The sequence below is a fragment of the Clupea harengus genome, chromosome 4, assembly GCF_900700415.2.
Source record: "Clupea harengus chromosome 4, Ch_v2.0.2, whole genome shotgun sequence".
In the NCBI taxonomy this organism is placed as follows: domain Eukaryota; kingdom Metazoa; phylum Chordata; class Actinopteri; order Clupeiformes; family Clupeidae; genus Clupea; species Clupea harengus.
In genome coordinates, this window is record NC_045155.1 from 23,013,779 (window position 1) to 23,023,341 (window position 9,563).

A 9,563-nucleotide genomic window follows, 5' to 3' on the forward strand; every position below is an offset into this window, starting at 1 on the left:
TACCTGTTGGCTCATTTAGCCTCCAGCTGTTTGCATGTTGCACGTGCTATTGTAGTACCAGATTGTTTGCATCTTTGCACGTACGTTTGCAGTGTCAAATTGTTTACACGTTTGCACATACGGTCACAGTGTTGACCTTACTTGTAATTTGCACATACGGACTGCTGTGTTGTATGGTTTGCATGTTTTGCACAGATTGATCTCAGTGGGCATCACTGCTTAAACTTTGCACATCTTGACGTTTACCACTATAGGGTTACCACATGGTCGGTTAGATTACTATAGCACTCCTTACAGGTTTGCATATCATATCCATTTCCACTGTCGGTGCCTAGTCTAGCCACCCTGTTTAAAATGTGAATTGATGAGTTGTCTTTATTAATACCAATAAAAACCGTTTTCTTAAATACATTGTTGGTATTGTTGTGTATTCAAGGGTCTAACGTTCAACCTGTCCGGTTACATTCAGGCAGATGGATATGGGATATGATGAAGATCTGTGGAGATCCTGACTTACCCATGCTAAACGGGAAGTTGGATTCAATCAGTGAATGATCCATAGCTTTCAGTAGGTCCCCTCTCAAAAGGATCTCAATTTGTTTCTTGCAAAGAAAAAAAAAGATTCAAGTCACACAGACATTTTGTTTAAAGATTCTCGAAATAATCGATTCACCTGAGTAACTGAATTTTTGAACTTCACATGTAAAAGTGAACAAACCGTCAGATCTGTGAACAGTCAGCATCTCGTCCTTTGCTTTCTTGAACATGGTACCCTTTAGTGACTCAGTGTGTTGTATCAGTATTCTCTGCTTCCCCGCCATGGATCTCGTTCCAACACATTCTTCAGCCTCTGCAGCCAAACAAGCAACATTTGGTTTATATTACCGAAATTACATAATCACATAACTCTTCAAATAAGTCTTTCTGGAATTAACCACAATTCCACTGAATTACTGTTGTAGCCAGGAACCATCTGGTATCTGTGATTGATGCATATATTTCCATCTTTTGTTGCACAATCTCTCCATATCTCATACGTTTCAGCTTGGCTTCCTGTATATTTTCATGCAAAATCAATTAAATATTGCATTCAGAAAACAATAGTACATTTTGAAAACATCAGTGGTTTCTTTTTTTGGCTAAACTATTAATCAGCATTACTAAAGTAACACCAAATTCCAGTTAAAAAAAGAAACGCTTCCATTCAGAGCCTCAACATTTTTTTTGTGAGACTGTGAAAAGTGTCAGTGTTTTAAGAGACGTGGATTTCCATTTTCCTCCCTTATTTTCCCTTAGTATCTTGCATCACAATTTTATAAAATTTTTAGTTTTTCACTTTCAGTACACACATTCTAGCAAAATGGCAACATAATGCATCGTTATGCACTCCTTGTGTTGGAGTAAAAGTGTAGGTTTGTGCAATGGTGCAAGTACTAGAGAGTACCAATAAAACATTACTAGAAGTTTCGAAATGGTGATATATTTACCATAGAGATAGTGGTGTAAACACTCTCACTTACCTCAGCTTTTAAGAACCTCAGAAAAAGTTTCATTGCTGCAGGGTTGCTGTAGCCCTCATCGACTCTGATCGAGCAGACACTGAATTGTTTGACCTTCGCCTGCACTGACTGGCTGGTTTCCCCTTCATTTCTGCACACATTACAATGGGCACATGTCACACAGGGAGGCTCTGGATGAATAACACTTTTCAGACTACTGTAACAATACTTACGGGAACAAGGCATCAAACTTTTCATTGATGCTTTCATGCATAATCTCAGCCAGAGACTCGTTCAGGTCTCATTTCTCCATCATTTGACCTGAAGTAACCTTCATTTCTGCACAAGAATGATAGAGTCTGATGGTATCCACGTCCATCTCTTTCTGCCTAAAGAAATTATATTGAATGTTTCATTTATTAAATGTGTGTGGATTAAAGCATGGTAGATCTGTAGCGGTTTTACATATAATACCATAAAATAACTTTATCTGCCAAGTAGTAGTGCTTACTGGTACATCCATGTTTTTCTTCATTATTTTAGCACATTTCTTCTCTGACTTTTTAACTCCATCTGAGAGGCACGTCTCCAGTTCACCGTAACATGGCTCTAAACGATCCCTTAGACGTTTCAGTTCATCCTCCAGCTTCTTCTTCAGCTCATTGTGCAGCTTAGTTTTGTCCATATTCTGAAACACATACCACAGAACCATCTGAGTTTCTTCTCAAGATAAGACTAATTCACAGAGAATTCATTAATGGTGACACTTACCATCTCTTCGTTGTTCTTTTTGTTGTATGTCTGTATGAGGGACAGAATCCCTGTGGCTCTGTTAACATACTGTGAGGCCATTCTGTTGGTATGACTGTCGTTAAGACTCCTCAGCACCTCTCTCAGCTTTGGTATCTCTTCCGTGTTTTTTTTCCAAAGAAAGAAATAAATAAAGAAAATACATATTGTCTCTGTCAGCTATAATGACTACATTGAAAGGTGAATCTGCTCAGTTTGTGCTCACTTCATGAAAAAAAAAAACTCCCTTTATGGGTGATGATGAACAGCACACATTCCTCTAATGGACTTACATTGTCTGCTGTGATTTTTAGATCTGTATCCTTCAGTCTAAGGGATTTGAAAATCAAATATGTAATTTTTAGTTTTTCTGCATACTGTTTTAAATCTAATAACCTAATAAACCAAACTAATAGTAGTCTGAACACTGTACTATATTGCATACTCTTACATAGACAACAATTTGAGGATAAAAAAAAAGACTGACCCTTGAACCCCACTAGGCGATAGGCATAAACCCCACTAATGGCCAACCATGTCTAACATGAAAACCCCTACACAATGTCCACACAAAAGCAAGATACATGCCTTCCCCCCAAAAGGTATTATCAGTTTGCAATACTTAAACCACGCCCCACATATAGAATCCACAGAAAAAAAAAACACTGCAATAGATCAACCCACACCAAAGAGGAGTCATCCCAATCCAGTATACAATCCAGACAGCAAGTCGCTACCGGCCAGTGTGGTAGGGACCCGCTTTGTCACTTTCAAGCGTGGAGACGGTTCTGCGCTGGTCCGTCCACCAGGAACGCTCCCAAGTAGCACTCCGATGACGCGCAGCTCTCCCCACGAGGAATTTCCAACTACAGAGGGACACAATACAAACAAACAAACACTTAGAGCAGCCCAAACGCCATTAAGTTGGGAGATCCAGTGACAAACTAAATGACCAGTGTGGTGGAAGAAAGAACCTCCCTTTTGCCTGGTAGCTGGAGAGTGTTGAGCAGTGTGTGAGTGTGTGTGCATGTGTTCTACCTGCATCTCTGTCTTTTAGGCCTTCTCTGTGTAGAGAGTTGAGGTGTGCGAGCGTGCGAGCGTGCGTGCGTGCGTCTGTGTGTCCGTTCCTGCTTGTGCCTGCCTACGTCTGTGTGGCGTGCCTGCCTGCCTGCCTGCCTACCTGCCTACCTGCCTGCCTGCCTGCCTGCCTGCCTGTGTCTGCGCGGCGTGCGTGCCTGCCTGTGTCTGCGCGGCGTGCGTGCCTGTCTGTCTGTGAGGCGTGCCTGCCTGTGTGTCTGTGCGGCGTGCCTGCCTGTGTGTCTGCGCGGCGTGCCTGCCTGTGTGTCTGCGCGGCGTGCCTGCCTGTGTGTCTGCGCGGCGTGCCTGCCTGTGTGTCTGCGCGGCGTGCCTGCCTGTGTGTCTGCGCGGCGTGCCTGCCTGTGTGTCTGCGCGGCGTGCCTGCCTGTGTGTCTGCGCGGCGTGCCTGCCTGTGTGTCTGCGCGGCGTGCCTGCCTGTGTGTCTGCGCGGCGTGCCTGCCTGTGTGTCTGCGCGGCGTGCCTGCCTGTGTGTCTGCGCGGCGTGCCTGCCTGTGTGTCTGCGCGGCGTGCCTGCCTGTGTGTCTGCGCGGCGTGCCTGCCTGTGTGTCTGCGCGGCGTGCCTGCGAGGCGTGCCTGCCTGTGTGTCTGCGAGGCGTGCCTGCCTGTGTGTCTGCGAGGCGTGCCTGCCTGTGTGCCTGCGAGGCGTGCCTGCCTGTGTGCCTGCGAGGCGTGCCTGCCTGTGTGCCTGCGAGGCGTGCCTGCCTGTGTGCCTGCAAGGCGTGCCTGCCTGTGTGCCTGCGAGGCGTACCTGTCTGTGAGGCGTGCCTGCCTGTGTGTCTGCGAGGCGTGCCTGCCTGCGTACATATGGGTGTGCGTGCCTGCCTACGTGCGTCTGTGTGTGCTCGGTGCCTGTGTGCGTCTGTTTGTGCGTGCGTGTCTGCATCTGTCTGTGTGTGCCCGCTTGTGTGTGTCTGTGCGTCCTGGCCTGGGTATGTGTGTGTGTCTGTGCGTGCGTGTTATACCTGCATTTATGTCTTGTAGGCCTTCTCTGTCTAGAGTCTGAAGCACTTCCCCGGCCAGACTCTCCCTGCCTTCTGCTGGGCTGGTGCTTTACTGATGACCGTCACCAGCAACGACTCCACCCCGATACGGGGGTTTGACACCTGTACACACAGACACGCACGCACACATTCAATTAGTTCCCTTGATATGAACTAAAGAGGCAGGCAGCAACAGCAACTCCAAATAAACTGGGTAGGTGTGTTACCTTCCTGCCAATGGTAATCAACTCTGTGTCTGCCATCACCTTGTGTGACTTTAAAGATGTTGCCTTTGGTGACATATGCATACACATTGTTTTTAATGCATGACAATTACATTACTGCAAGTACATGAAGAGCAGAGCATCTTCCTTGTTATATTAATAACCCTATGAAAAACACAGTGGTGGCAAAAGCCACATAGTGTTTGAAACACAGCTCATGAATTAACCACACTACATATAACTAACAGATAACATTAGCAAAGGCTTTGCTGATGAGAACGAGTGAAATTCCATGACATCAACAGTGAGAGTAGCTACCTAAACATGTGTAAAAGAGACTGTATTCATATGACTACCTCCCAATATATTCGTTTATACATCTGAATTTAAACGATCGATAGAAAATACTGATTCACAGTCCAAACATTCTCATTCTCATTCATTCATAGCCCTCGTAAAAGCCCCCTTAATATAGCGAACTTCCAGTCAGATAAGGTAGTGTTTGTAACGTAGCTAGATGGCTAAATACATCGATACGACAACATAAAACAACGGGTGAAATGAATTATAACCTAAGTTATATCATACAGCACTAACAGATAACATTAGCAATGGAAACGCTAATAAGAACTACCGGAATTCCAGTCAGCTAAAAGAGTGTTTCTAGCGAAATTCCAGTCAGATAACAGAGAGTGTTTGTAAGGTTGAAAGCTAGCTAAACACAAAAGGTGAAATTAGTTCAGTATCTAACAGCAGTGTATTAAATGTGTAAATACTCACCATGTCGATAATCTGCCTCGGTTGATTCCTTAAGCATCCGGCTAGCTTCACTCTTTGAATTACCCGCCCCCTCAGGTCTAGCGTAAGCAATGTAACGTCGCCCTCCAGAATTTCTGCCGTGTGCCTGACGTTGCTCTCCAGGATTTCTGCCGTGATTGGGCAAATGTTTTAGACTGTGCGAACGTGATTGGCTCCAAATGTTTTAGAATCTGCGGACGTGATTGACTGAAGCTGAAACATTTAGCTGGCCTTGCAGTCGGCAGCTGGGAAGCAAAGCAGTGTCGGTCTTGGTTAGTACTTGGATGGGAGACCGCCTGGCAATACCAGGTGCTGTAAGCTTTTTTTTTTTTTTTGCTCTCCATTTTGCTCTCCAGTCCCTCTCCATTCCTCTCTCCATTTTGCTCTGCAATTTTCTCTCCATTTTGCTCTCCAGTCCCTCTCCAATCCTCTCTCCATTTTGCTCTCCAGTCCCTCTCCATACCTCTCTCCATTTTACTCTGCAATTTGCTCTCCATTTTGCTCTCCAGTCCCTCTCCATACCTCTCTCCATTTTACTCTGCAATTTGCTCTCCATTTTGCTCTCCAGTCCCTCTCCATCCCTCTCTCCATTTTGCTCTCCAGTCCCTCTCCATTCCTCTCTCCATTTTGCTGTCCATTTTGCCCTCCATTTTGCTCTCCATTTTGCTCTCCAGTCCCTCTCCATTCCTCTCTCAATTTTGTTCTCCAGTCCCTCTACATCCCTCTCTCCATTCCTCTCTCCATTTTACTCTGCAATTTGCTCTCCATTTTGCTCTCCAGTCCCTCTCCATCCCTCTCTCCATTCTTCTCTCCATTTTGCTCTCCATTTTGCTCTCCAGTCCCTCTCCGTCCCTCTCTCCATTTTGCTCTCCAGTCCCTCTCCATTCCTCTCTCCATTTTACTCTGCAATTTGCTCTCCATTTTGCTCTCCAGTCCCTCTCCGTCCCTCTCTCCATTTTGCTCTCCAGTCCCTCTCCATTCCTCTCTCCATTTTGCTCTCCATTTTGCTCTCCAGTCCCTCTCAATTCCTCTCTCCATTTTGCTGCGCAATTTGCTCTCCATTTTGCTCTACAGTCCCTCTCCATTCCTCTCTCCATTTTACTCTGCAATTTGCTCTCCATTTTGCTCTCCAGTCCCTCTCCATCCCTCTCTCCATTTTGCTCTCCATTTTGCTCTCCAGTCCCTCTCCATTCCTTTCTCCATTTTGCTCTCCATTTTGCTCTCCATTCCTCTCTCCATTTGCTCTCCATTTTACTCTCCATTTTGCTCTCCATTTTTCTCTCCAGTCCCTCTCCATTCCTCTCTCCATTTTGCTCTCCAGTTCCTCTCCATTCCTCTCTCCATTTTGCTCTCCAGCCCCTCTCCATCCCTCTCTCCATTTTGCTCTCTAGTCCCTCCCCATTCCAAAATGGAGAGCATAATGCAGAACAAAATGGAGAGAGGGATGGAGAGGGACTGGAGAGCAAAATGGAGAGCAAAATGGAGAGCAAAATGGAGAGAGGAATGGAGAGGGACTGGAGAGAGGAATGGAGAGCAAAATGCAGATCAAAATGGAGAGAGGGATGGAGAGGGACTGGAGAGCAAAATGGAGAGCAAAATGGAGAGAGGGATGGAGAGGGACTGGAGAGCAAAATGGAGAGCAAAATGGAGAGAGGAATGGAGAGGGACTGGAGAGCAAAATGGAGAGCAAAATGGAGAGCAAGATGGAGAGAGGAATGCAGAGGGACTGGAAAGCAAAATGGAGAGAGGAATGGAGAGGGGCTGGAGAGTTGCTAGGTATTCAGGGTGGTTGCTCGGTAGTCATAGTGGTTGCTGGGGCGTTGCTAGGTAGTCATGGTGTTTGCTATGCTTCTCGCTAGGGCGTTGCTAGGTAGTCAGGGTGGTTACTGGGGCGTTGCTAGGTAGTCATGGTGGTTGCTAGGTAGTCATGGTGTTTGCTACGCTTCTCGCTAGGGCGTTGCTAGGTAGTCAGGGTGGTTGCTGGGGCGTTGCTAGGTAGTCATGGTGGTTGCAAGGTAGTCATAGTGGTTGCTGGGGCGTTGCTAGGTAGTCAGGGTGGTTGCTGGGGTGTTGCTAGGTTGTCAGGGTGGTTGCTGGGGCGTTGCTAGGTAGTCAGGGTGGTTGCTGGGGCGTTGCGAGGTAGTCATGGTGGTTTCTATGCTTGTCGCCAGGGCGTTGCTAGGTAGTCATGGTGGTTGCTAGGTAGTCATGGTGGTTGCTATGCTTGTCGTTAGGGCGTTGCTAGGTAGTCATGGTGGTTGCTAGGTAGTCAAACTGGTTCTTAGGTAGTCATGGTGGTTGCTAGGTAGTCATGGTGTTTGCTATGCTTCTCGCTAGGGCGTTGCTAGGTAGTCATGGTGGTTGCAAGGTAGTGTCGTGGAAAATTCTAAAAGCTTCTCAAGAAACTTCTTATGGCAAACAGGTGTGAAGATACTGAACAGTTTATTTCAGCGTAGTTACCTGCTGCTGAGCTGGTCCATGGAACATCTAAAAAAAACACTAAGCTTGAGGCAAGAGCCATCAGGCAGACTAATTGAGGACAAAGCCTCCCGAACTCCTTTTATAGATCTTACCCACATCTTTTCTTCCTTGTACACCTGCCCTTGTTTACCCAATCAGTTTGACCACATTGAGACTCTTTGTTCTTTTTAACAGTTTGCATTTTGCACAGTTTGCATACTGCTGACTGTTTTCTGTAACAACAAGTAACTCGCCTCTTCTCTGAGAAATGTAGTTGTCTTTCAGAGAAGGCCTGGACACTCCCTGTCTTGTGTCTTCTCCGTGGCCATTCAGAAGCACCTTAGAGTGTCTGTCACCTCTCGTGCCCTTTCAGGAGAACCTTAGAGAAGGCCTACAGACTCTCTGCCACGTGGTTTCCCAGAAAAAGCCCCTGCCTCGTGGCAGCCTTCTCATCTAACTGTTACTCCTATCTGTTTAGATGCCCATGTTCCAGCACCAGCAATACACACATTATTCAATATTAAAAGTAAGTCATAACTAGGTAAAAATAAAACAGTACCCCCCTTTGAGGTGTCCACACCTCACTATGTAGCATAATCAAACCGTTAGCATTATGTTAACACTCCGTCCAGTGCAACTATCAATGTTTTATGCAGCCTCGTGAGCATATGTTACACTTACTATGCAGCCAAGCCACTTGTATTTGTATGTTAACATTTCCTTAAGTAACTATCAAATTGTTATGCAGCATCATGAGCAGTTATACAGTAAAATCCCCAAACACATTTTTAGTAAGGCAAAACAAGTCTACTGAGGCGTTCCCAAATGGATCATACATAAATCACAGTTTTTGTTCCTTGTAAAATTTCATAGGAAAGCATTCCATCAAAACGGTTAGTTACCCGTTTGTCTCTCAGGGTACATAATTCAACTTAAGTTTCACTAAGCACAGCGGTTATATTGTGATACTGTGATGGTAACATTGTGATATGTATGTCATTTCAGTAGTGTTGGATGTATGTAATGTGAGTATGAGGTGTGACAAGAAGGATGTATAAAAATGCAAAAATGTAAAACATTTAAAAATCTTCAACTCTCCATGAGCCTACCAGAAGGTCAAGAGGTTGCATCTATGGTTTCCCACATGGCCGCCCTGGTGGTAAAGCAGGCTAGCACATTGACCCTGGCGTGTGTTTTATTTCCTTAGACGTAGCTGACCTGGTCATCCAAGTCTATGGTGGAGTCTGATTTACCTTCAGACTCTACTTCCTCAGGCTCCACTTCCTCCGGCCCTAAGTGGCCATTGCCGACATCGAATATCTCAGTGCTGCCCAACGAGGTGTTTTTTCCTTGCCGGACAGCAGGGAGGCTTTTCCATCCTCCATTTCGCAGCCCATCATTGCCATTTGAGTATGGCATTGTCCAGTAACCATTTTAATTGCCAAGGCACGTAAACATGGAATCACGCAGCACAAGAGGTAGAACTAGCAACACCACCCCTATTATTGCGCCGATTTCCAGCAACCATGCCCCCCAGGTGCCGAATGTCTCTCGCATCCACCTTTAGAACTTTCTATCAAAACTCGCATCCCGAACTGCAGTATCTGTAACCTCACTCCTGAGGTTTTTCAGTTTATTCAGGGCTTGGCTAAACGATCATTCTGGGGCAGCATTATTGGTGATGTAGGTACAACAGTTCTCTCCCACCATCGCAC

At 45.8% G+C, this 9,563-nt stretch overlaps 1 long non-coding RNA gene across 2 annotated transcripts; it reads right to left on the reverse strand.

Moving 5' to 3' along the window:
- Positions 1-396: 396 nt before the first annotated feature.
- Positions 397-5,743, reverse strand: LOC116220339. 2 transcript variants are annotated; one of them, XR_004163591.2, is made up of 8 exons: positions 5,371-5,743; positions 4,349-4,489; positions 2,271-2,407; positions 2,011-2,187; positions 1,733-1,888; positions 1,521-1,650; positions 719-850; positions 397-602 (listed from the first exon to the last, which is right to left on the reverse strand). It is a non-coding gene; the product is annotated as an uncharacterized LOC116220339 (long non-coding RNA). The 2 variants fall into 2 exon arrangements; XR_004163590.2 differs by having other exon boundaries at positions 1,733-2,187.
- Positions 5,744-9,563: the final 3,820 nt, after the last annotated feature.